Below are 27,173 nucleotides of genomic sequence, written 5' to 3'. Positions count from 1 at the left end.
ACAAAATCAAAAATGAAATAAAATGTTACGATGGATACCACAAAAATACAAAGAATCATACAAGACTATAATGAAGGAGTATATGTGAATATATATATATATATATATATCCTTCCTAGACTGAATCACAAAGAATTACAACATCTAAATAGACTGATCAACATTAAAGAAATTGAAACAATCATCCAAAATTCCTAAAACCAAAAGTCCAGGACCAGATAGCTTCACAAGTGAATTCTACCAAACTTTCAGAGGATTTAATACCTGTCCCTCTCGAACTCTTCCAAAAAATTGAAGAAGAGGCAATATTTTCTAAGTCGTTTTATGAGGTCAACATAACCCTGATACCAAAACCTGGTAAGGAGAACACCAAAAAAGGAAACTACAATATCTCTGATGAATATAGATGAAAAAATCCTAAACAAAATACTAATAAATCAAATACAGCAATACATTGAATAGATTATGTAACACGATCAATTGGGGTTCATTCCAGAGGCACAAGCATGGTTCAAAATGCGCAAATCAATCACTGTGATACACCACACAAATAAAATAAAGAGTAGATATCATATGATTATATCAATAGATGCAAAAAAAGCATTTGACAAGATAAAATATCCATTTATGATTAAAACACAATAAAGTGTGTATATAAAAAGTACCTCAACATAATAAAGGCCATAGAAAAGAAACCCTCAGCTAGTATCATAATTAATGGTGAAAAACTGAAAGTTTTTCCTCTATGATCAGGAAGAAGACATGGGTGCCACCTGACATAACTCTTATTCAACCTAGCATTGGAAGTCCTAGCCAGACCATTCAGGCAAGAGAAAGAAATGAGAGGCATCCAAATTGGGAATGAAGAAGTTAAATTGTGACTTTTTGCAGATGACATAATTATATTAAAAAAACCCTAAAGATGCCACCAAAAACAAAACAAAACAAAAACTATTAGAAACAATAAACAAATACAGTAATGTTGTAGGTTACAAAATCGTGTACAAATATCCATTGCATTCCTATATACTAACAATAAAATTTCAGAAAAATAAATGGAAAAAAAGCAATTCCCTTTGTAATTACAACAAAAAGAATAAATTACCTAAGTATAAACTTAACAAAGGATGTGAAGGATCTGTATGCTGAAAAGAATGCGGCATTATTAAAATAAATTGAAGAAGACACAAAGAAGTGGAAAGACATTCCGTGTTCATGGAGTCAACATAGTTAAAATGGCCATATTACCCAAAGCAGTATACAGATTTAATGCAATCACTGTCAAAATCACAATAGCATTTTTTAAAGAAATAGAATAAAAATCCATTAGATTTTTATGGAATCACAAAAGATTGCCTAATAATCAAAGCAATCCTGAGGAAGAAAGACAAGGCTGAAGGTATGACACTACCTGACTTCAGTTTATACTACAAAGTGACGATAATAAAAACTTCACATTATTGACAGAAAAACAGACACACAGACCAGTGAAACAGAATTGAGATCAAGAACTACACACACACACACACACACACACACACACACACACAGAGACAATTTTTGACAAAGAAGCCAAAAACATATACTCGAGATAAGAAAGCCTCTTCAATAAATGGTGCTTGGAGAATTGGAAAGCCACATACAAAAGAATGAAACTAGACTGTTATCTGTCACCACATACCAAGATTAACTCAAAATGGATCAAAGACCTAAACATAAGACCTGAAATAATAAATTACATAGAAGAAAGCATAGGTACTAAACTTACAGATGTTACATTCAGAGAGAATTTTATAAATTTGACCTCAAAGGCTAGCAAAATAAAAGCTGAAATAAATAAATGGAACTATATCAAACTAAAAAGATTCTACACAGCAAAAGAAAGTATCAACAAAACAAAGAAGCAACTAACTGAATGGGAGAAGAGATTTGCAAACAACACCTCTGATAAGGGGTTAACATCCAAAATATATAAACAACATATAGAACTCAACAACAATAAAAAGACAAACAATCCATTTAAAAAATGAGCAAAGGATGTGAACAGATACTCCTCCCAAGAAGACAGAAATGGCGAACAGATATATGAAAAAATGCTCAACTTCACTCACTAGCTACGAGGGAAATGTAAATCAAAACCACAAGGAGATACTACCTCATACCTGTTCGAATGACTATTATCAACCAGACAAGTAATAACAAGTGTTGGAGAGGCTATGGAGAAAAAGGAACCCCCATACACTACTGGTGGGAGTGTAACTTGGTACGGCCACTATGGGAAACAGTACTCAGACTCCTCAAACAATTAAGAATACAATTACTAGAGGACTTAGCAATCCCTCCCTTGGATGTATACCCCAAAAATCTGAAAACATTTATCTGTAAAGATATACATGCTGCAATGTTCACTGCAGCTTTATTCACAGAGACCAAGAAATGGAAAATAATCAAAGTGTCCTTTAATAGATGATTGGATAAAGAAGATGTGGTTCATATATACAGTGAAATATTACCAGACCCTAAGAAAAGATGAAATATTGCCATCTGCAACAGCATGGATGTATCTTGAGATTATCATGCTAAGTGAAATAAGTCAGAAAAAGTAGAGAATCATATCACTTCACTCATATATGGGATATAAAACTGAAAGCAACAAAGGAACAAGACAAAAAAGAAAGAAACAAAACTCATAGACACAGACAACAGTTTAATGATTACCAAAGTGTAAGAGGGGAGGAGGAATGGTAGAAGAGGGTAAAAGGAGTCAAATATATGGTGATGGAAGAATTGACTCTGGATAGAGAACACATAATGCAATGTATAGATAATGTATTACAGAATTGTACACTTGAAACCTATGTAGTTTTGTTGACCATTGTCACCCCAATAAATTTTAATGAAAAAATTAACATATCTAAATGGTCAAATTACTGTCTTTAGTTTTGTTATTTATTTGAGCATTATGTAGTGTGTTTAAAGATTGTGAAATATATAACTGAAAATTTTGCCTATGGCCTAACACAATCACATTTTTGTAAAGATTGTAAAAGATTATAACTATGTGAAGCACACATGTGGAGAAGGGAACATACCAAAAAAATGCACCCATCTCCTACCTTCATACTACATTGAATTGCATTTACCTTATAATATTTATAGATGAAAATGATGCAAGAACTCTTGTAAAACTACATAATTTACTACTGATTTAGTGTTATCACTTATGGTAAAAGTTGGAATATCAATACAGAATGTAACTGTATAGATCATTAGACACAGTGTCTTTATTTGGTGATGAACAAACTTGGATTTGGGATTTCTTAAATCACTTGGTGAGTGACACCTAGGAAATTAGTGGATGAAGAGAGGTGGGACTCAAGTCCCTTCACTATCATTTAGGATCTTCTCTGCGGTCACAATGGAACTTTGAAAATCATCTCATCACTGACCATGAAAACGAAATATAACTTAAAATAAAATACAATTTATTTTCCAAATTCAGAGAGCAAAAATCCTCCAGGAAGCAAAGTTGGTAGTATATGTTCACAAAATATGCAGTTCATTTTTTGGTTTAATAAGGTCCCTAGAAAAGACTTTTATGTCTTTCAATATATCTCTATGACATCCTGGCCACAGTTAACTTTATCACTCATAATTCATTCTGTAAGTTTCAACACAGGTCTCCTTACTTCTATTTTTAAATGCAAATGTTCTGCTAGCATATTAAACAATTTCACCTTAAGTGTCTGAGTTTTATCACATCTTTCCTGGAAGAAAAGAAAGAAATGTGAAAGTGGGAAAAGGATGCAATCATATGAAGTGCAATCTGATGAAGAAAGCTGTCATTCATTATAAATTGTCCATGGCACAGGCTGTGTTCTGGACTTGAACAACCAATGCAGATTTGTACATGTGAAGCATCTTATATGGAGTCCTTACTGATGCAGTGTTTTAATAAGCATTTAATCCAAGATTCTCCGCTTTCCTTTACTGGAAATGACATTGGGTCCTCTGACATTTTATTAGAAAAAATAACCCCATTTGCTCAGAGATGGTGTGCAAAGAGGTATAAAACAAATCTTCATAGGGCCTCTCTTCATGGTTTTAAACAGCTCTACCTCCTGAAAATAAGACCTAGCCGGACAATCAGCTCTAATGCATCTTTTGGAGCAAAAATTATTATAGACCCGGTCTTATTTTACTATAAGACTAGGTCTATAATTAATATAATAATATAATATAATATAATATAATATAATATAATATAATATAATAGAATAGAATATAATAGAATATAATATAATATAATATAATATAATATAATATAATATAATAGAATAGAATATAATAGAATAGAATATAATAAATATAATATATATAATAAATATAATATAATATAATATAATAAATATAACATCATATAATATAATATAATATAATATAATAGGGTCTTATATTAATTTTTGCTCCAAAAGACGCATTAGAGCTAATTGTCCTGCTAGGTCTTATTTTCGGGGAAACACAGTATTTTTGAGCATCACATTGTAAACTGATACAGAGAGAAATCTGTCTTCTACTGTTTTATACTGTTAGTATATGTACTACTAGCATATATACTTTTCTTGATTTTTTCTTTTTTAAAGGTCAATATTGTTCTGCCTCATCTATACATTTTGGGTCTATACATCTTAGGTCTCATAAATGAATACCTGCTTCTTCAGCCTACTTTTTAAAATAGCCCTGAGAGGTTAACTGCTATGCTCAATGCCATGGGGTGAGTCATTCTCCAAGCCCTGTCTCAGAAACTTAGAACAATGAATTACTATCCCATTTTGACAATGAATAGCACTTCCTCTTAAAGAAAATACAACTTATGGGAACTTCCACACCCTGGCCCTTTTTAAAATATATAATTCCAAACTTGATATGCTTTACAAAATGTGTCTTTATTCTGATATCTATTCAGATGTTATGAGTTCCTTAACCCTTTGAGAAAGAAAAAGTATCGTTATATTAAGGCCTCGGATATAAGTGAAGAAAGTAAGAGATCCTTTCAGTTTAAACCAGAGAATTCTTATGGAAGTGGTGTTTGAAATCTAACTTTTCCGGCTCATATCTGGGACTTCGGGTATATTATTAAAAATTCAATAAATATATTCAATATTTGACTATTCAGTTCTAAATCTATGTAATTTTAATCAAGAGATGACTTCCCATATTAGAATGAAGTACAAGAAACAGATAAAGTCCTATTGGGATGTCCAATGTTGGTGGGGGTTTGAAAGGCAGCTGCAAAGTTTCTGCCTGGTGGTAATTATTAACATTTTATTCTCAGTTGTGTTTTTCTTTTCTTTCTTTTTTTTTTTTTTTTTTTTCCTATTACTTCTAAAATTGTAATGGGAGATTCCAATTCAGTGAGTCTTGATTTGAGCCTGAGATTCTGCATTTTTAACAAGCTCTCATGCTGTTGCGTAGCAACTAGAAGCTTGTTCACAGTGGTGATCCTCCTCTCAGCCAGGAGCTTGCAGTAACTACAGACCTTTCAAAACATACCGATTAAGTTGTTTCCATGTCTTGGTGCTGTACACCTGAAACTAAAGCTAAATAATACTGAATGTCAACTATAATGTAATATATATCTAGTCACAGGATGTGGAGTACAGCATAGGGAATAGAGTCAGAATAGAACAGCTATATACGATGTCAGAGGGGAAGTAGATTGGAGGAGAGGGGTTATCATTTTGTGAGGGGTGTAAATGTCTACCTATTACATTGTTTTGTACACCTGAACCTAATTTAAAAAAATTGTTCCAAGGGGGTAATAAAACAAAAAACAAAACCAAAAAAACAACATACCGATTAGAATCTGAGGAGGGTCCCTGTCTTTGGTATGCTCCTGAGCAGATGCTAATTGATTTCAAGGGTTGGAAATCACTAGTATTGGAATTTCAATCATTCTACAACACCCTGGTCAGGTGTTGTAAAAGCCTCTCCTTGACCAGCCTTCCTGATGATTGATTCTATTCTGCTCTTTTCTCCCACTTTCTTGATAATCTGCAACACCTTCTAGTCAAAGGGACAAGATGTATTTTTACTTTTATAAACTCACTACACATTTCAATATATTAGCCTTGTGTTCCTAATAAAACACTCCTGTGAATGCAAGGACTTGATTACCTCTGCAGTAAACACACAGTGTATCATTATTTGAACATATTGAGTTTACATTTACATGAAACAGACTTCTCAGTCCTTAGTAACTTCTAGTCGTAGTAACTACATTTGAAAATGAAAGAAAAAAAGAGTTCAGGAAATGCTTTCACACATTCTGATGTTCATTTCACAGCAATGCTATATACTAAGTACTTTTTACTACATACATCATTAAATGAAGTGGTAGTTTTTAAGCTTAACCTGGGCAATAAGTGCTAGACCCAAGATCAAACATAGATTCTTTGATTCAAAATGTGTGTGTGTGTGTGTGTGTGTGTGTGTGTGTGTGTGTTGATGTGTGTATGGCTGTTTTTGTATGTGTATGCATTTCCTACTACACATCATCCTCTGTTTAAAGCATAAGGAAAGAAACTGTGTCTATTTTCTGTTCCTTAGCAACCAGAGAATTTCACATACTTTGACTCATTTAAAATTGGCAACAACCTAAAATTAACTTGATAACCAGTTTTGGCTAAATAATTGATTTGAAATAATCAAAATGGACATTAGAACAGACATACAAGTATATAGTTAATACCAGATCTCTAAGGATTAAGTTGTGGAAAAATACGATTTTTAAGAAATGAGAATGTAAAATAAAATATAAAGTCTTCTGAAATTCTAACTTTTCTTTAACTTGGCATTATCTATTAGCAGTAACATATACTTTTATAGGAATTAATATGTGCCCAAACACAAGCATTTTGCCTGTGTTAACTCATTTTTAAAGCTCACAAAAGTCCTAAGTGGGTAGTACTTCCTAAATCCCAATAGGTTGTAGAGGAAGCTATGCAGACACAGATTTATTCAGTAACTTTTCCAATGTCATCCTTTCATTAAATGGCAAAGGAAGGAATGAAACCCAGTTAATCTCCAGAGTTCATTCTGCAAATCAGGGATGAACATAATGGTGTGAAGTTTTATTAAACAACAGTGTTGAGCAGAACACAGTGTACCAGTTACCAATGCCAGGACTGGACTCCACCTCCATAGTGGATAGCACAGGTCATTACAAAAGAACAGAACTCCAAACACTTTTGCTCACTACATCTTGGTATGGGAGTTGCTGAGGAAACCACAATGCAGTTAAGCACTGGATGGAACAGTGTCTTTACTCACATAGAGATGAGATTGTCAGATCACCTCTAATAGTGTGTGCCATTCTCTTACGACTACAGGTCTCCCCAGCCCCAGCTAATGCAGATGGAGGGCAACTGGCCTATGTTCAGCCCTCTCATAGAAGAATGCTCCCCCCTCCCCTGAGGAGTTTGAAATACTAAAAGCTGGGGTGAGCCTGGGACCACTGAGGCACAAGCAGAATAAAGGAGAATACACTGATGCTGAAACAGGGAAAGATCTCCCCCAGAAAGTAATATCAGTCACAGGCTGTGTGGACTCTACCTTTTCTCGGCCCAAAGTCCATTCTTATTTGGATGAGCAGTGGTTAAAAGACTGTACAGATGAGACTGTCTTTCTCAACGCACAATCATACCCTTTCATTTACACACTATCTACGGTTCTTTTCCTCAATACAACGGCAGGGTTAAGCCCATTGTATAGGAGAAAAATATTTACTACCTGGTCCTTTAGAGAAAAAAAAAAAAATGTGTTGATGCCTGTTATAAACTACGATGCTGTACTTTCTGAACAATTAGTTAATCTAAACATCTGAAGCGTGTATTAATATGTCAGCCTATTCCACTCATGACACACTTATCTCATTTTTCCAAATATTATACTGAGAAGCATAAGTTTGTAAGTGGTTTTATTCTTTATTTAAAGCACTTTCACAACCATTATCTCATTTAAGTTCCATTAATTATTGTATGAAATAGGAAGGTCAAAGTTCGAGTTAGGATGCCTGCAAAGTAGTGTTCTGATGCAAGCCTTCTTCCTGGCTTACAAAGGGCTACCTTCTCAATCACTCCTTCCATGGAGGAGAGAGAGGGAGGGAAGGAGGGAAGGAGAGAGAGAGAGAGAGAGAGAGAGAGAGAGAGATTTATCTCTTCCTCTTCTTATAAGGCCCAATCCAATTGGATTAGTACCCCACCCTTATGACCTCATTTAACCTTTGTTACCTCCTAAAAGCCCCATCTCCATATATAATCACATTGGAGGTTAAGGGTTTGAGCATACAAATTATTTTTGTGGGGAGTGGTCACAATTCAATACATAGCAGGTATCAAGTAGGGCACATGGGAGGGACCCTCTATAAACCTTTTACCTATGCAGTAATTCGACAGATTTATAACAATTTCACACACGTTATAAACGTCAGTGACTCTCTCCTAAGGAATCCACAATGGTATCACTGAGCCCTTGGCAGGTGCAGAAAATCAGGAGTAAGGGAAGAATTCTGAAGGTATCACATAACCATCGTTTGTTCCTTTGTTCCTGCTTTATAATATAAAAAAGATGACTGCATTTCTTTATGTAGACCAAGCTTTGGTAATGTTTTCAAGATATTTTCTCCCCAAATTTAAAAGTTTAAGCTGATGAGGTTTGATATTAAATTTCTAATTTCACTTTTTGGCCTATAATTGAACTAATCTTTTTAAATCCTTGAATTATGTATATGCATAAATTATTAACTAAAATTAGGAATGACTTTATATTTGAGCTTGGTACAAAGAGAAAAAAAATAGTTATGCCTAATTCGGTGTGGTGCCTGATTTTCGGGATGAAGAGAATAATTTCAAGGAAGAATTTGAAATTCATCCTTTCCTCTTTGAAAATTATGACCTCAATTGAATTGCTTAAGCATAAATTTTGTTCAAATTCACTTGGGAAAAGTAAATTTTACTACGTTATTTCCTTATGTACTGAGATATATGAAGTAGGTGGAGAAATACTAGAAAAACATATTTCTAATATATTCTAGTACCTACTTTTCATGTGTCATGTATTCTTATATATAAGGAAGCTTAATAAATATGCACTGAAAAAATTGTATGAATTAGAGACAAATAATTCTATAAGGAGTGTCCACTATATTTGAATATTTTAGGGAATAAAAATAATGTATAAAATAAAATATCACAAGAAAGTTACAGAAATAAGATTATTACAAGAGAAAAATATAGCAAACACTATCAAGATGTAATCAACCAAGTACAATACAGATTGTAATCTGTGGAAGGCTTAATGGAAAATGGATCGCTTTAGATTAATATAAAATGACAAGCAGAACTTGTATAGAAGATTATAAAGGAATATAGGAAAATTAGAAAGATTAAAGCAAGGAAGAATCAAACAGTCAAGAAATGGAGTTGAACAGAGGTTTCATTCTGGAGTGTAGTGAGATTAGATACAATAAACAGGATCCAGTGTGAACATTTTAGTTTTGATGTTTTCCTTCTTAATTAGTATTCTGCATGGCTATTTTGTATGAGATTTGCAGGTTGACCAGTCTGACTCTCATTGAAATTCCTACATCCTAGAAACATTCTGGCAGTTCTGTCTAGTTTATCACAACTCTTTTCTCTGAAAATTCCTTCCCTCTTCCTTAGGTTTGCTTTCTCTCTCGGTTCACAAACTAGATTTCTCTGTCCAGTTGTTTGGGCCAGGGATGGATACAAGATCCAGATTTGCTACAAGAATCATAAATTGGTATTCAAAGATAATTATCTCCTCTCTATTGTAGAATCCAAAAGATATTTAAATTTTAGGAGTTTGAGGATACTTTTTTTGTATGGAGAGAGAAGACTTAGAAAACTGTTTCACTAAGGGAGCAGACTGAAGTAGATGTAAAAAGAAACGCAAGAAGTTAGAAGTAATTGCCAGCTCTTGAATTTCTTCCTTTCTTCCTTCCTTTCCTCCTCTCCCTCCCTCTTTCCTTTCCTTTCTTCTTTTCTTCATTCCATTTAATTAGCTAGTTTAGACTAGTTTCTGTAACATGTGCCTAGAAGTTAAATCATTGAAGAGACTGCTGATGTTGTGGTATAATTAGTCTTAGTAGTAGTGTACTTTCTTTTAATTTTCAACATCAACCCAAATTAAATATGTCCTAAGAATCTTAATGCACTAACTCAGCCAAATACCAGAACTAGAAGGAGAACTAAGGAATTTAGCAGTTCTAAAACATAGAAAATCAACTTGCTTGGGAATATCAGCCTAATCATACATTGTGATTAACTGAATTGTCTAAAGCGATAACAATACGTAGGCAAACTAATTGATTTGAAGGAATTATTATTGTTTTAATTTTCTATAAATTTCCAAGGCAAATGTCATCAATTCTATATCCTCTCACTAGTATCTGTCTTTGTATTATTGTGAGACGGAACAAAAATTACATGATTAATAGATAAAATTATTACAGTATGAATTTTCCAAAACATACAACTAGGGATATTTTTTTAAAAATAGTAATCCTCTGAGATTTAAAGAATTCTTCTCCTTTGTGAAATCAGTTTTAATGCTTAAGCCTAGCTGTTTGATAATGGCTGGGGCATTGAATAAAAGTTAAAACTTTGGCAAGATATCTGCAGCAAAGGATTGCCAGTTTAAATAAATGTTAAATCATTTTGGAAGAGAGCATGATTTAGCATATTTTCCCCATTTTGGGTTATTGTAACAGAATGTTGGGAGTGCAGAGGAGATCTACAAGTTCAAACAGAGACAAAACAACTCGGAAAGGTAAGAGAAAATATTCCTTTAGGCAAGCATCAGTACAGGATGGCAATGACTTTTTTCAGAATGTAACTGGCTTTTTCAGTAGCTATACAAAGTTTTCACAGGCTCCAGAGGCCTCAGTAGTATAATTACTACAGGGAGGGTGAGAAAAGGAGAAAATAACAGATGCCATCTAAAAGCAGAGGGGACAATGTACATAAGTACACGAGACGCTCCAGGGCATCTGAGAAATAGTTGTGTGTGTGTGTGTGTGTGTGTGTGTGTGTGTGTGTGTGTGGTGGCAAGGAGGGCAGTGAGGGGAATGGCTTAGCAAGGGGGAAAAAAAAAGAAATAGCAGATTTTGAGTCAGAAAACAAAATTGTTCAGACCCTATTTTTAACCCAGTTTGGTGTGACTTCAGAAATCATTTTACTTTTGAAGTCAAAACTAGGTTAGTGTTTTGACAGTATGTTCAAAATATATGCGTTTTCAACAAAAATTAGGTAAGAATACTCTCAAAATACTTAATTGGCTTTACAAATTAAACATGGTGATACTAAAAATATAGATGGGGTAGTTTAATGTACTTTCTCTTTTCCTAATTTGACTTCAAATAAATCCCTTTGTCTTAGACTCTCAGAAAGGATTTATTTATACACTTTTTTAAACTTCAAAATATGTATAGAAGCCAACTCTCTCTCTCTCTCTCTCTCTCTCTCTCTCTCTCTCTCTCACACACACACACACACACACACACTCACACACAGTATGCAAATTTTTTTTTTTTAGAACCGCAGGGTCAGAAATGTCCTTCACGTAGCTTCTTTCAAGTCTTCGACAAAATCATTTTCTTGGTATGGATTAAAGTAGTCATTTTATGAAATGAAGTATTTGTATGAAGAAATACAAAAATTTCAAAGATACATTCTCTTTAAAAATAAAATTTCTGCATGTATGACTCTTTTTGGAATATATTCGTAAATAATATCAGTTTTTTAGGTCTAGTGAAAACATCCCCTCTCATTTCACATTATAGCATTGTGTTCTCCATTCCTTTCACTGCATTTCAAAAGGCAAATTAAGATATAAAATGATGGTGGTATATATTTGTGTATTTTTAAGGCTGTCATTATTGTTGCAACATTAGTACATTTTATATAAAAATTGATCATCCAGAGATTATTGGCAACTAGGTTTCTTTTGGGGAACTGAGATAAAAGTACAGATAAAATTACGCAATTTGTTCTCAACTATAGAGGTAACTTATGCAAAGGAGTTTAATAATATAGTTTCCACCTAAATTTTTCAGAATTGATATTGAAAATATATGGTTTCTAAGTTTAATATTTGTTGTTTTTTTTTTTCTTTCAGTATAGATCTATTGGAACATCAGCTTCTGATAGATGGTGTAAAATCAATTGAATGTGTGCTCCTGCCTTAAATAACCACTGTACCCCAAAAAATATATGAAACAGCAGTTTTCAGACACTGGACAAGAGATAACACAGAAAAGGTAACCTGGAGAGAAAAGAAGCAAATAAGATAGCCCTATAATTGACACAACTTATTACCTAAGAGTAGTTTCTAAGCCATAATGTATGGAGAGGTAACTCAAACCTAGCTTTGTTTTGAGGAGACAGAATTGAGAACGTGGGAAGCCAGCTAGAATTTTCAGAATACAGGAGAGTAGAAAGCTACATGGAGAGAAGAGAGCTGCACAGAGAATTCTGAAAGACTGCACAGGGGAACCCTCATATCTTCAGTTGAGTACTGATCAATGCATGCATGTGATGAAACTACCCAAGGCTGAAGAAAAACTCATCAAAAGGGAACAAACAGAATAATTCTTAGAGCTCAAACAGAGTTACAAATGGTTTGTATTTCTACTTATCAAAACGGAAAAAATAAAAACTTTTAACAGAATGAATATTGGGTAGAATTCTCAGAAAAGTTTTGCTTCATTATTGCAGAAAACTTAGCTCTAAACTAATGGCTGCTCTGCTTCCTGTGAAAATAAGCTAAAAAGTGAGACTTGAAAACATCAAACTGTTTCCCATGACTTAACTGTTTCCCAAAACAAAGCTCAGCAATATTTATAGGAATACACACATCTCTAGCACAAAACAAGATAAATTTCACAATATCTGGCATCCAATTAAAAAAAATGACCAGGCATACAAAAAAGCAAGATATATGAAATAATAAACAGAAAAGTGAACAAAAAAGATGCAGACCAGGAAATAGCACAGATGTTAGAAATAGTAGGCAAGTACATTAACCAGCTATTTTAACTATATTGCACATATTTCATAAGGTAGAAGAAAGCATGTTAAAGATGAAAATGAAAATAAAAGCATCCCATTTGAACATCTAGAGATGAAAAAGAAAAAGGCCTGAGATGAAAAATACACAGCATGGAATTAATAGCAGAATAGATACTGCAGAATAAAGATTAGTGAGCTTGTAGTTATAGCAAAATAGAAACTCTATAAAATGAAGAGGATAAAAAAGAGCATCAGTGAACTATGGGACAACTTCAAGTGGCTTAATATACATGCAATCGGAAAACTCAAAGGAGAAAAGTGGCAGGGAGAGAGGTCTTTGAGAAATAATGCCCCACATTTTTCCAATTTGATAAAAAAATGTCAACTCAAATATCCAAGAAATTCAGCAAACCAAACTCCAAGCACAAGAAACATAAAGAAAACTACATGAAGGAACATCATAATCAAATTACTCAAAACCCATGAAAAATAGATAATCTTAAAAGCCACCAGAAAAGACACATTACATACAGGCGAACAAAGATAATAACGAAAGAAGACTCTGGTTATAAAAATGTAAGCCAGAAAACTATGGAGCAACATCTTCAAAGCAGTAGAAAGATAAAACTGTTTACTTAGAATTTTATTCCTAGTAAAAATATCTTTCCAAAGGAAAGATGAAATAAATCCTCTCTCTGAAATACAACACCTGAAAGAATTAATCACTTCTGCACTCTAGGAATGTTAAAGGCATCGCTTCATGCAGAAAGAAAAATACCCAGTGGAATGTAGAATTCTGCAAGTAATTAAGAACATATCTTGACTGGGAGGATAGTGAGTGTGTGCTCATACTTCTCAGTTCTCATGGATCTGTACAATGAAATCTGTACAATATTTCTCTGTAAGTTATGCCTCAAAAAAGATTGTTTGATAAGTGGAAAATTGTCTTTTGCCATAATTTGAATTCTTCAGATTATTAGGGATACTGAAGTTACACATTTTTTAAATCCTTACAGCTCATTTGTATTACTTTTATGTTGTTTATTATTTGAATCTGTCACCTAATTATGTTTCATAAAATTGTGTTTCCCCCAAGTGGGGGGAAATTGTTCTGTCCCATCACCATAATGACTTGTTAAATCTAAAGTGGAGAATAAGTAAAAAATTAGAGAATTTCATGTATAAAATACAGACTGTCAAACTATGCCAGTAACCACTATTAAAAAAAAAAAAAAGAAAAAGATGTCTATTCAAATTGGCTTATCAGTAGTCCCAGTTTATCTGTTTCAAACATAAGATAGAAAATAGAATTATCTGGTGTCTATGTTAATGCATTTATTGTTTTGTCTCTAAATTATACATACTATGTTCATTAAAAGCCCACAGAAAAAGGCTCAAAATGTACTAGTAAGAATTTATATAATGTAAAATGAAGAATTTAGTCTAGTTTTAAAGTCCATTACATTTGGCACGGGAACATAGAATGACTGATTTTTTTTTTTTTTTTTTTTTTTTTTGAGAGCGTCTTTTAAAGAAATTTAGTGTCTTCTATCCAGAAAACTGCAGACCCCTCAGAACTCTAATTTATTTGTGTGGGTATCCAATTTTTTCGTTTTCAGCACTGTGTGATTATTTCAACCAATCCAAATAGAATTACTCAAATCCCATTATTTAAATGAATTTTACTTAGTGGAAAGGGGCATTGCCAGGATTTGATTCTAAATCTTAACCATAAGGGTCAATTATTTTTTATGTAAATTGTGTATAATCTCATCAATGTCCTTAATACTGATGCTTTTTTCTTTCTAGCTTAGTAAAGACATAGGGATTGTAATTTCATTTAAATAGCTACTAAATTACAACTGTTTATTCAAAAATATGACATGCTATATATGTGTTATGTTTAGTCTGGCCAAAAATTCTCAGAGATAGAGCTTTGCTATTAGAAACTGCCAGTTGAGCTGTTCCATAACTGTCAAAAACCCTGCTATTAAGGAACCTTAGCATCCATGTCCCTTTTGGTATATTCAACATATTGACATTTCCTTTTAAACCAGGAGTGGCAAGCCAAATGTAAATTTGGTGGTTATTTGAGGAGCTTAATTAGAGGCAGCTGAGTATATGGAACTCCCACTTCTCATATTGAAAAAGTACTGCATATCTACCTCATTTAACCCCTGTCGCCGCCCTCTCTTGAGATTCACACTAGTCTTCCACCTTGAGATCTTTTTCTCATCTTTGCATCACTCTTCCTGACTATTGAATAACCTGAACCTATTCAAACACATAAATCTAGGAGAGAAATCACACTAATGTGGATTATTGCTACCAAATAGATTTCTGTCCTACTCTTATTAAGGAAAAAAAAAACAAAAAACATTTCCATGTGACATCTGCTCTTTTTCTGTTTACTATAGATCAGGGTTTTAGACCACTGTGGTCTCTGAACCAACTGCATCAATATCACCTGAGAACTTGTTAGAAATTCATATGTTCAGCGCTGAAACAGATCTAATGAATAAGAAAATCTGAAGGTAGGGTCCAGAAATCTGTGTTAACAAGATGGAGAACCAATGCTGCAGGCATATGACATTGCTGTAGGCTTTTACTAGTACAAAGTATTTCTGCTTCTTTAACTTCCCTCTAACTTCAAGATATACCTTTTGCTTTCCCAGGATTTTAAAGTATGATTATTTAAATATTTAAGTTTCAAAATATAGATAAAGTTTAGCCAGATTTTCTTTACTCCAAATCCAACATTCTCAGAAAAAAGTCTTAAAAGGCAAAATTTGTGACATGATCCTAGCCCTGGATTATATGTTGTATGGAGAGCACTTTAGATTACACTGTATTTTTTCTCACTACAGTCATGTGGGTAGCAAGGGAGAAAGATAAATATTAATTCTTAGAAGAAAGATGCATTTGGGTATACAACCCCAGAGTGTCCAATTCAACATTCATCAAAGTCTGGAATCCTACACCCCTTAAAGGACTTTTTCACCTTCCACGGAAACCAAAGTGCTTTATGAATATCTTTCCATAGAGCATTAACATTTCCATGATATATACTTTGAAGCAGCTCCTAATTTGGGTGCATGAAGGGCTAAATCAGGAATAATTTTTTACAGATTTTTACAGTGTTTGCTGAGCTTACTTATACCAGGTCTGACAATTAAGTCCACGAACTTGGCACCATGCGCTTACATTGGCAGCACTGTACAAACGGCCTCAATAAGGTTTCATTATCTTGGTATATCAGTGTCTTGGTATATCAGTGTTCACATCAATGAGTGGCATGGTCTAGCTGAGTGGCATTCATTATTGTTGTTGTGTGTATTTGTGTGCCCTCGCAAGAATGTCTGAGTTTGAATTAGAGCAATGAACAAATGCTAAACTTCTTGTTAAACTTGGCAAGAGTGGAAGTGAAATCAGGGACACGTTAGTCCAAGTTTATGAGGATAATACCATGAATCAAACGGTAGAGTACAAAAGGATTAAATGTTTTAATGAGGGGAGAGAACGCGTCATTGATGAAGAGGGGTCAGGGCAGCACGTAACGAGCAGAACTGAGGAAAACATTGCAAACATTAATTGAATTGTGTGTCAAATCATTGGCTGACTGTGAGAAGCATAGCACACCAAGTAGACATTGATAGAGAAACAGTGAGGAAAATCTAAATTGAAAATCTTGGCATGAGAAAGGTGTATGCAAAAATGGTCCCAGAGGAGTTCAGCAATGAACAAAAGCAAAGGAGAGTCGAAGTTTGCCAAGACCTTTTAGAGAGGCAAAACGATGCTTTGGGCCATGTTATAACTGGTGATGAAACATGGATGTACCAATACGACCCTGAAACAGAGGGTCAAAGTGCACAGTGGAAGTCAGCCAATTCTTAATGACCAAAACAGTTCTGTCAGTCCAAATCAAAAGTCAAAACGATGTTGCTAAACTTTGTTGATATCAGAGGGATTATTTATTATGGATTTGTAGCAACTGGATAACAGTAAACCAAGTTAACTGTTTGGAAGTGCTGAAAAGGCTGCACAAAAATGTTAGACGAAATGACCTGAACTTTTCACCAACAATTCATGGCTCTTGCCTCATGACAATGCACCAGCTCACACAGCACTGTCTGTGAGGCAGTTTTTAGTTAGTAAATAAATAACTGTATTGGAACACACTCACATGATCTGGCCCCCAATGACTTCTTTCTTTACCTGAAAATAAGGAAATATTGAAAGGAAGACATTTTGATGACATTCAGGACATCAAGCGTAATATGACGAAAACTCTGATGGCCATTCCAGAAAGAGTTCTAAAATTGCTTTGAAGAGTGGACGAGGCACTGACCTTGGTGCATATCTTCCCAAGGGGAGTACTTCAAAGGTAACCATAGTGATATTCAGCAATGAGCTATGTATCACTTTTTCTAGGATGAGTTAGCAAACATAATTGTCAGACCTCATATTATGGGGAATTAACTTTCTCATAATTCAGGTCAAAACTATTCCAGGTTGAGTAGGAAACCAAAGTTAATACGTCATCATTAAAATACCCCCAAAATTGCATCACTTGATTTCTTGAGCCATATTTTCGAGAAACTTGGGACAAGTTTGCCTTTGACAAAACTGGAGAATATTTCAGTGGGATGGGTGATGGATCTATTGCACTCTAATATATCCATCCCATTTAACATCCAAGAGCTGTCCTGTTTCCTTATGTCAGGGGTATAATGCAAGGAATTAGGTATTTAATGAAACACTAAAGATGTGGTTGTCAGTGTAAATCTTCTTGTATCCTGAGTAATGTTGAGATATTGCCCTGATTAATTGATTAATTGGCTGACTTTAAAATGCTGAGATTTGTTGTTCTGCCACATTTCTTTGCTTATCACGAGAACCAAGATTGTCCATACAGCTTACTATTTCTTTAACATAAATGTCCTATTCCACTCTCTTCATCAGTATTACTTTACTATCCTAAGAAACTCTTGCCCAGGAAGGTAGAGGTGATTTTTTTTTTTTTTTTTTTTTTTATTGTTCATTCTAGGAAATGCTTAAAATTCTCATCAAATCTTGAAAAGAAAGCATCAAAGTGCAGTTTATGACAAAGAGGCTTTGAACCTGTTTCTCAAAATGCTCACCTTACTCTATTTACAAATACTGAACTACTATGTCCTGATCTTTTCTTATTTCTTACAAGGCTCTGCACTGAAAGAACTATCTTGTTTCCCCAAAAATAAGACCTAGCTGGACCATCAGTTCTAACTCATCTTTTGGAGCAAAAATTAATATAAGACCCAGTATTATAATATATTATGTTTATTATATTATATTATATTATATTATATTATATTATATTATACCCGGTTTTACATTATATTAAAATAAGACCGGGTCTTATATGAATTTTTGCTCCAAAAGACACAGTAGAGCTGATGATCTGGCTAGGTCTTATTTTTGGGAAAACACGGTACCTTGAACAGACATTAAAATCTCAGTAAATATCTTAACTTTGCCCTCCCTAAGACCTGATCAAAGTGGCATTCTCCTTCACAGTAGTAATAAGTAAACTCACATTTGTCTTATCAGCAAGTTATTTTGCCGAAGTTTGGGAGAGCCAACATTTGACAATCTATATAATGTATCAGGATTGCACAACTAGTGAAACTCCAATCAGATATACAGAACAAATGCAGTGCTTACAACTAGTTTGGTCCTAATTATGAGACTCCAGCTGCTGACTAACAGGGCTTCACCTCAGTTCTACTTCTGGTTATGAAACTTCAGAAATGAGTTCTCTCCCACGTGGCCCCAGCATTCAAATCAACTAACTTTCAAGTATCCTCTCAGAGTGGATAGAACATGTGAATTCATCCCAGGTAAAAGAACAGCCCATATGAAGCGCCTGTTCTTCCTAATATAAACCCACTGCCAGGGTACCTACCATTAGCCCAGAGTTCTCAATGAATGGACTTTAGAAGAACAATAAAAGAATGGGACATAACTTATCACTTGTAACTAACTGAGTTTACTTCTCATATCTGAAGCAGTGCTTTCTGATAAACATGTAGTTCAAGAATGTAACTTAGGTTTTAGTCTCTCCCATGGTAAATCATGGGACTTGCTTGTGCCTGTATGCCTACTGAGAAAAATAAGAGGTGAGTCAGGAATCAGAAAGGGTGTAGTTCAATTTTAAGTCATAGAAATTTAGCTTATTGGGGAAGTCCACTTCTCCACCTCACTTCATCCCTCAAACAAAACAAAAAAAATCCACTCCTCCTCGTGTGCTCCCTCTTTCAGTGAGTCCGGAAACCTGGCTGGCTCCTCTCTCTTGCTCAGTTCCCATACCCACTGTCCATTGGTGATAGCAGCACTCTCTCTCACCGTGTTTCCCTGAAAATAAGACCTAGCCAGACCACCTGCTCTAATTCATCTTTTGGAGCAAAAATTAATGTAAAACCACGTCCTATTTTAGAATAATATAAGACCCGGTCTTATATAATGTAATATAATATAATATAATACCCAGTATAATATAATATAAAATATAATATAATATAATAAATATAATGTAATATAATATAATATAATATAATATAATATAATATAATATAATATAATATAATATAATATAATATAGTATAACACCAGGTCTTATGTAATATAAGACCGGGTCTTATATTAATTTTTGCTCCAAAAGATGGTCTGACTAGAGCTGATGGTCTGACTAGGTCTTATTTTCGGGGAAACACGGTAAATTAAGCAGCTGTTACACCCCATTTTGCCCCATTTCTTCTGCTGGATCCTTGCTCAGCCCCAAGTCATACCACCTCCTCCAATCCTGCTGCCCTCAATCCAACTCTACAATGAAGCCCAGGGCGTCTGTTAAAATCAAAATCGGATTATCGCCCTCTCTCACGAAAACTCAGTGTCTCCTCAGTACTCTGTTCACAGGGTCCAGCCAATACAGCCTTCTCTGTTCCTCCAACTCCCAAAGTGCCTTGGGGTCTTGGAACTTTCTTGGACTGTTAGTAATCAGGATACCCAGAAAAATAGCCCCCTTCCCCAAAATACCCAGATCCAAATCCTGAGAATCTGTAAATATGTTACCGTACATGGCAATGGGGAAAAAGTTGCAGGTAGAATTAAGGTTACTAATCATTGACCTTAAAATAGAGAGATTATCCTGTATTAGCTCATGGACCAATGCAGGCATGTGTTCCCTTGAAAGTGGAAGAGGGAGGCAAAAAAGGTTAAAGTGATCCAAAGTGAGAATGACTAGTCCCGGTGCTGGGGGTTCTGAAGATGGAGGAAAGGGGTCACCCGACAAGGAATGCTGGTAGCCTTTAGACACTGGAAAAGAAAATAAATCAAATATTTCTCTAGAACCTGTAAAAATGAACACAGGCCTACTAACATTTTTATTTTAGTCACTGAGACCTGTGTTGGATTTCTAACATACAGAACTGTAATACAATACATTTGCGTTATTTGTAACCACAAAGTTTATAATAATCTGTCACAGAATCAATGAAAATCAACACACCAATTAAACTGCAAAAGACTCTTTCCTTGGAGAAGAAGGAATAAAGTGGAAAGGGTACTGGTAAATGCAGTGGGAAGAGGAGTAAAAGACTCCCCCTATTACCTGCTCCAGGCTGAATTCAGCACACTCCTTTTAGTTACTTAGATACTTTGCACGTACCTCTGTTACTCTACTTATCCCATTATCACTGGAGATATATCTGGTTGCCAAGAGACAGAGTAACTTAAGGATCAGTATTATCTTCTTAATTTGCAATTCTAGTATTTAGTATATGTTTCACTTAAAATCACTGCAGTTTTTAATTTATCCAACATTATGTGAGCACCACCTATGGGCTTGTACTAAAAAAAGAGACTGAAATGCAATTTAAAGCCCCCAAGATGTTTACTTGCTAGTATCACTCAGAAGATTCTAATTATGAAGCAATTCCACATGACCTCAAACTTTCAGCATCTTACAATAGCAAATGTTTATTTCTTGTCTATATTTCAATAGCGACATGGGTCAGCTCTGGCTCTGCTCCACATTTTCCTTATCCAAAATCCAGACTGGCAAAGTAGCCTCCTTCTACTGCTTTGCCTCTCTCAAGACCAAAGGAAAATAAATCATTATTACCCATGCACTAGCTCTAAAAGCTTTCTTTGCAGGTAACAGACTTTACTTATATTTTAGCACTCAGAGCAAATCTAATGGCCACTTCTTGAGCCAGTGGACCAGAGGATTATACTCATTTCCTAATAAGATGCAGCTAATATGTGGAAGGGGAAAAAAGAAAATAAACAAAAATAAAAAGAAAAAAACAGAAAAAAGAAAAAAGAAACTAAAACAAAACAAAACACACCATACATAAAATCCATCATACTACTGATCCCAACCATAAGATCTTTAAAGGATCAATTCAACTCCAGCCTTCTCCATAAATAATGCAGTTCGCATTCATCACTCCATTAACACGTGACTGTTTAACCACAGTGTGGTTTTTCAAGTTTTATACTAATAAGGTTGTATAAGCTTTCTACGTTGTTATTACAACAACACAAACAATTCACAAATAAAAGATTAGTGCTCAACACATATTCATGTAGTGTTTAATCAAATATTCATATTTTTTTTCCTAAAAAGATTTTAGTGCTATAATACAGATCTCTTAAATTCTTATATGTACTTGACCTGTAAATAAGGCTATTGTGTCTTTATATTAGATAGTATGAGAAGAAAATATAGACAGCATATGTCTCATGAATGTCCTCTATAGAAATAGCTGCAAGACCACAGACATGTTAATTTTGACTATCAAAAACAAAGTAACAACACGAAGGGCAAACATTTTGAATTGGAGGCTACAAGAGACTACATTAATAATAATAGCGCCATAAAACCTTATAAACTCATATAGTTAAACAAACAACAAGCTTCCAAATATAAGTTCTGTTAACTCAAAATGCTAATATGATAGCTTGAACACCTTCACCTGAAACAGAAACACACATACATACATACACACACACACACACACACACATACATACTCGATATGGAAAACTTTTAATAAAGATTTTTAGCTATACATAGAATATGGGACAAAATCTGGTATTTTGATAAAATGGATAATACATTTTTTTAAAAGTTACAACATAAAGAGATTTCTAAGAATTATAGTTCAATAAAATTCCCAAATACTAAAGCTCTGCTGAATATAATGTTGTTTTCTCTATTTTAAAAAGCAATTTAAAATCTTGCAGGACATTAGAGATGTTTCTTATATTTGTAGCCCATTAAATTTTATAAGGTACTTTCATATACATTATCATTTGATACAAAATCCCATGAAAGGCAAAATATCATTATGTCCTCTTAGTATAGCTCATAGCATATAATAGGAAATTATTAATAAGTATTTGTTGTTGCAATTAATTAATGGATTCCTGTTTAGTTGTTAGTAAGGTGAACTTAAGAACTAAGTAACTCTGTGGCTCAAAGAGGCAGACTGTGAGGGCAGGACGTTAGCCTTTTGAGCAAACCTCTTTTCTCTCTACTGTGAATATGACTTCCTTCTGAATGTGAGCTCACTTTGCTTAAAGGGTACTTGAAAATAGAAAAACGTAAATTAATTATTAACATTTAAATTGGCCGTGTTAGATCTCAAGGATTTATTTTTAAATAAAACAATTTTTTTTTAGTAAAATAAGCTATTTACTTTAAAACATAACATGGATAAATCCATTAATGCATACATTTAAAACATACTTAATTGAAAATTTGCAGAACCCTGGGTCCAGTGCTACTATTGATGAAAAGCAGTGGGAGCCATAGCTTCTGCCCCCATTTTTTGTGTGATAGACTATTTGGCAGTATAACAAAGCCTAAGGACCTCTTCTTAGAATAATATTTTCAAATGTGTAAAGTAAAATATGTAGGATTACAAAGGAAAGTTATTTATTTATCAATGGATAGTTCATGGATAGTTCTATCCATGTTGAAAACCACTTAAAGGATAGTTAAATTATAATGTTGGTTATTATAATTATTGGTCATATCCATGAACTTTTAATAGTATCTGCACTTTTAGAAGGAGAAGGGAGCTAGTCACCCTTGTATAATTAATATTGATTTGTTAAAGGGAAAAACAAGGGTGAAAATGTAAATTTCATTCCATAAAATACCAATAATAACACACATCTAAAATTTAACAGCCCAGTATTAAAAGTTATGATAATACAAGATATATGGATTTTATTCCAAACTCTTTTGGATGAGCCTGAGTTAGTCACTTAATATATTTTCCACGCTTCCCAAAGAGGGAGAATAATATATACCCAACACTATCTCATAGATTGTTATGAAGGTGAAACATACTAATCTATGAAAAGGAACTTTGAAATTTATGTAACACTTAAAATACAAGGTAGAATTTTATGGAATAAATAATACATTAAAGTATGAAACAAAAAAATTAAAAACCACAGCACTTAAAATTATGTAACAGAATATGAATAGTAGAATGGTTCAATAAAACAGTTCAAGAAAGTCATAAAATGGCCACTTTGTGTTTAATTGTCAAGTGTGTGATGCGTATAACTAGTGTAGTTAGAGATGGTAGCTTAAGAAATCACTATGTTCTGAGATGGTAAGGGAATACTAATGTAAACAGGAAGTATTTAGAAGAAAGGTAGGAAGGACATTTTAATTTATCTTAAAAATGCACCTAGATATATGCATCCCTATGTTCACTGCAGCACTATTTACAATAGCCAAGAGATGGAAACAACCGAAATGCCAATAAATAGACAATTGGATACAGAAATTGTGGTACTTATATACAAAATGTTACTGTCATAAAAAAAGAATGAAATCTTACCATTTGCAAACACAAGGATGGACCTAGATGCTATTATGCTGACTGAAATATATCAAACTGAGAAAGAGAAATAGCACGTGATATCAGTTATATGTTGAATTTAAATATATCAAAACAAATGAACAAACGAAAACAGACTCATAGAAACAAAAGACAAACTGATGGTTGCCAGAGGGGAGAAGGTGGAAAAATGGGTTAAAAAGGTAAAGCGGAATACAATCAATAAGAGTATGATAACTCTGAAGAGTCACAGATGGTTACTAGGTTTAGGGAGGTGAATACATCATAAGATATGTAAATCTCAAATCACTATGTTGGACACCTGAAACTAATATAATATTGTATGTCAACTATACTTTAATAAAAATATATTTAAAATATTGTAATTACAGAATTGTTAAAAATTAGTGATAACAAATATAAAATTGTTGAAATATAGTCAATATTCAACTAGTGGTAGCTATTTCTATAAGTATATCTCAGGCAAGCTCTGGAAGGGGCATCTTTAGATTACAACATCCATCATGAAAAAAATATGTACGGTGGGTGCTATAGTGAAAGACTGAATAATAGAATATTAATTAGCAATCATTTTGGTGCAAGTGTTTGATTGCTATTCCAATCAGTTAAAGCCACAAAGAGGACATTGTTTGAAGGAATTATGAGTATTGATAGAAACTAAGACCCCACAAGAGACTGCAAACATAAGGAAAAAAGCATCTGGAAAACCACCAGGCTCCAAGGCTCCTTGATATAAAGCACCCACATCGTAACTAGGAAATAATTACAGATTTGACAGCGTATGATCCAATTTGTAGAATATAGTAGGTGGCATTCATTGAGAATACCACCTATATCTCTCATGAGTCTGTACTGTATTCCTAGTTTCAGAAACAAAAAACTAATACTTTTTCCCCCTAAGTTTAGTCAAAGTCTTAATGCAAATCAGATAAAATACTGACACCAAACTAGAGAATTGTATACCATATACACACATATGTATATTTGTGGGTATATATGTGTGTGTGTATACATATATATACATATACATATATGTGTGTATATATATGCATATATATGTATGATTTTATATATATATGCAAATATGTATATATATATATAGTTTCTTGATCCTTATAGAAAAAACATAATTTTCTCTCTTTCACACACACACACACACACACACACACACACAGCCTAGCCTAAAGAATACTATCCTAAATCTCTCATTTATTGCTACACATAATCACTGCTATCTCAGCTATATGAATCTTTTTGGATATTACTGTGCCCTTAAACATGTATATTTTTCATATTTTCTAACATAATTAGATAATATGAAATGCTTCACAAATTGCTTTTCAAAATTATTATATCTTATACACCTGTTTTTGGCTATATATCTTGAAATCATTCCTTTTAAAGACTGCCTAATTTCATAATATGGCTGTAGTACAAATTATTTAAGTATTTTCATATATATTAACATTTAGATCTTCGTCAATTCATTTGCTACTGAATATTAAGTAAAAATTAACCTACATACATGAGACAGATACATACACATACACATTACCAGTTGACTAGAGGAGAGATGTCATTATTTATTAATTTGTACATTCCATAATAAATGATTCTTATAAATACTTCATTCCATTTATTATTCATTTATATTTTTTCTTCTAAGGTTGACCTATTCATGTTCATATGTATCACAGAATCTCAATTGCCGTAGGAAAGGTTAGCACATGAAAGTAGCCATATTTGTCAAGGATGCGTAAGAGAAAACAACGTTGAAAATGGCTATCACATTTGCAGGTAGACTGATTATCAGCAAGCCAATCCTATCACATTTTCCTGTAAAAGAATTTGTAGGAGTGGTCAGTCTAATTGAGATGACCCTCAGACTAACTTATATTTCTCCTCATCTTCATTAAGTTGGTCAAGTTTAAACCCTTATTTCTACTTAATTAAACTAAGAGAAAAAGCTGAATGAGTTAAATTGCCACGTCATTGGATCAACCGTTTATAACAGACCTTCTCACTTACCTTCTCTTTTGTTTTACGTCAGTTTTGTTTTTGTTTGGTCTGATAGAAAACCTGTGACTATTCTAGTGTGATATTAAGGAGGTGACATCTCAAAAACACTGACAAGGGAAACAAAAACTAATGACAAAAAGACAGGACATCCTATGAGATAAATATTTTTCCTCATCTTTTGTTTTTTCTAATTTTCTGGTTAAGAATGAGGGAACAGCTATTACCATGAAACACAGAAAGAGTTGCCTAAAAATAAAAAATTAAAAATTGAAAAAAATTAAAAAATGCATCATATATGTATGATGTTTGCTAACATTGTTTTCTTGGTCAACTGAACAAATTTGTCATTTTGACTATCCAAGTTTATCCATTTGTAAGGAGAAACTAAACAGCTTATGGAGTAAATATTTTATCTCTACACTTCACTTTATGAAGGACTCTATGACAAGTGAAATATAGTAACAGGACAGGAGAAGTTTGTTAAATGTTACCAGGTCCCTACTGTTTCTGTGAAAACCCTTCCAGAATACCCCAGTGGAAAACATCCCTGATGTTGACTGTCTGCCTTATCCTTACTTTCATTCTATCTGACTTTTACTAATTATAGATCCTCCTCCCACTCTCTCAAAATGTGTACTCTATCCTCAGCTTCCTTCTTTATGGCAAATGCTTGGCTAGATGCCCACTATTACCTGCTGCCATAATCTCCAGGTATCAGGCTGTAATGTCTTTCCATTATCTACAGTTGATCCCCTTTGTGAGCCTCTGAAATCTGTTCACTAGCCTACCAAGATTGAAACGTCTGCGTTAGTATCTCACTCTGCCTCCTGAAAGGGTCACCCAATTTAAGAATCAGTGTCCTAGCTTGAATAAAATCCAAAGGTTTTGAAGGTTTGTAAGAGTTTAAATATATTCAATTTAATTGCATAGTCACCAATTAGTTATGATCATGTAAATGTCATTATTTACTTAGATAAATCCTTAAGTGACAAGATCATATGCTCTTTGTAATGTGATTTTCTCTCAATTTTATTAAGATTTGATAAAAAACCTTGATACAAAATAATTCATTGCTCACATGTTTCTATCCCTCCTTTGGGAATATTCTCTATTTAAGAACCATAGATTTACTATGGGCA

The sequence above is a fragment of the Rhinolophus sinicus genome, linkage group LG05, assembly GCF_036562045.2.
Source record: "Rhinolophus sinicus isolate RSC01 linkage group LG05, ASM3656204v1, whole genome shotgun sequence".
Classification (NCBI taxonomy): domain Eukaryota; kingdom Metazoa; phylum Chordata; class Mammalia; order Chiroptera; family Rhinolophidae; genus Rhinolophus; species Rhinolophus sinicus.
Note: the sequence above shows the minus strand (reverse complement) of the source record.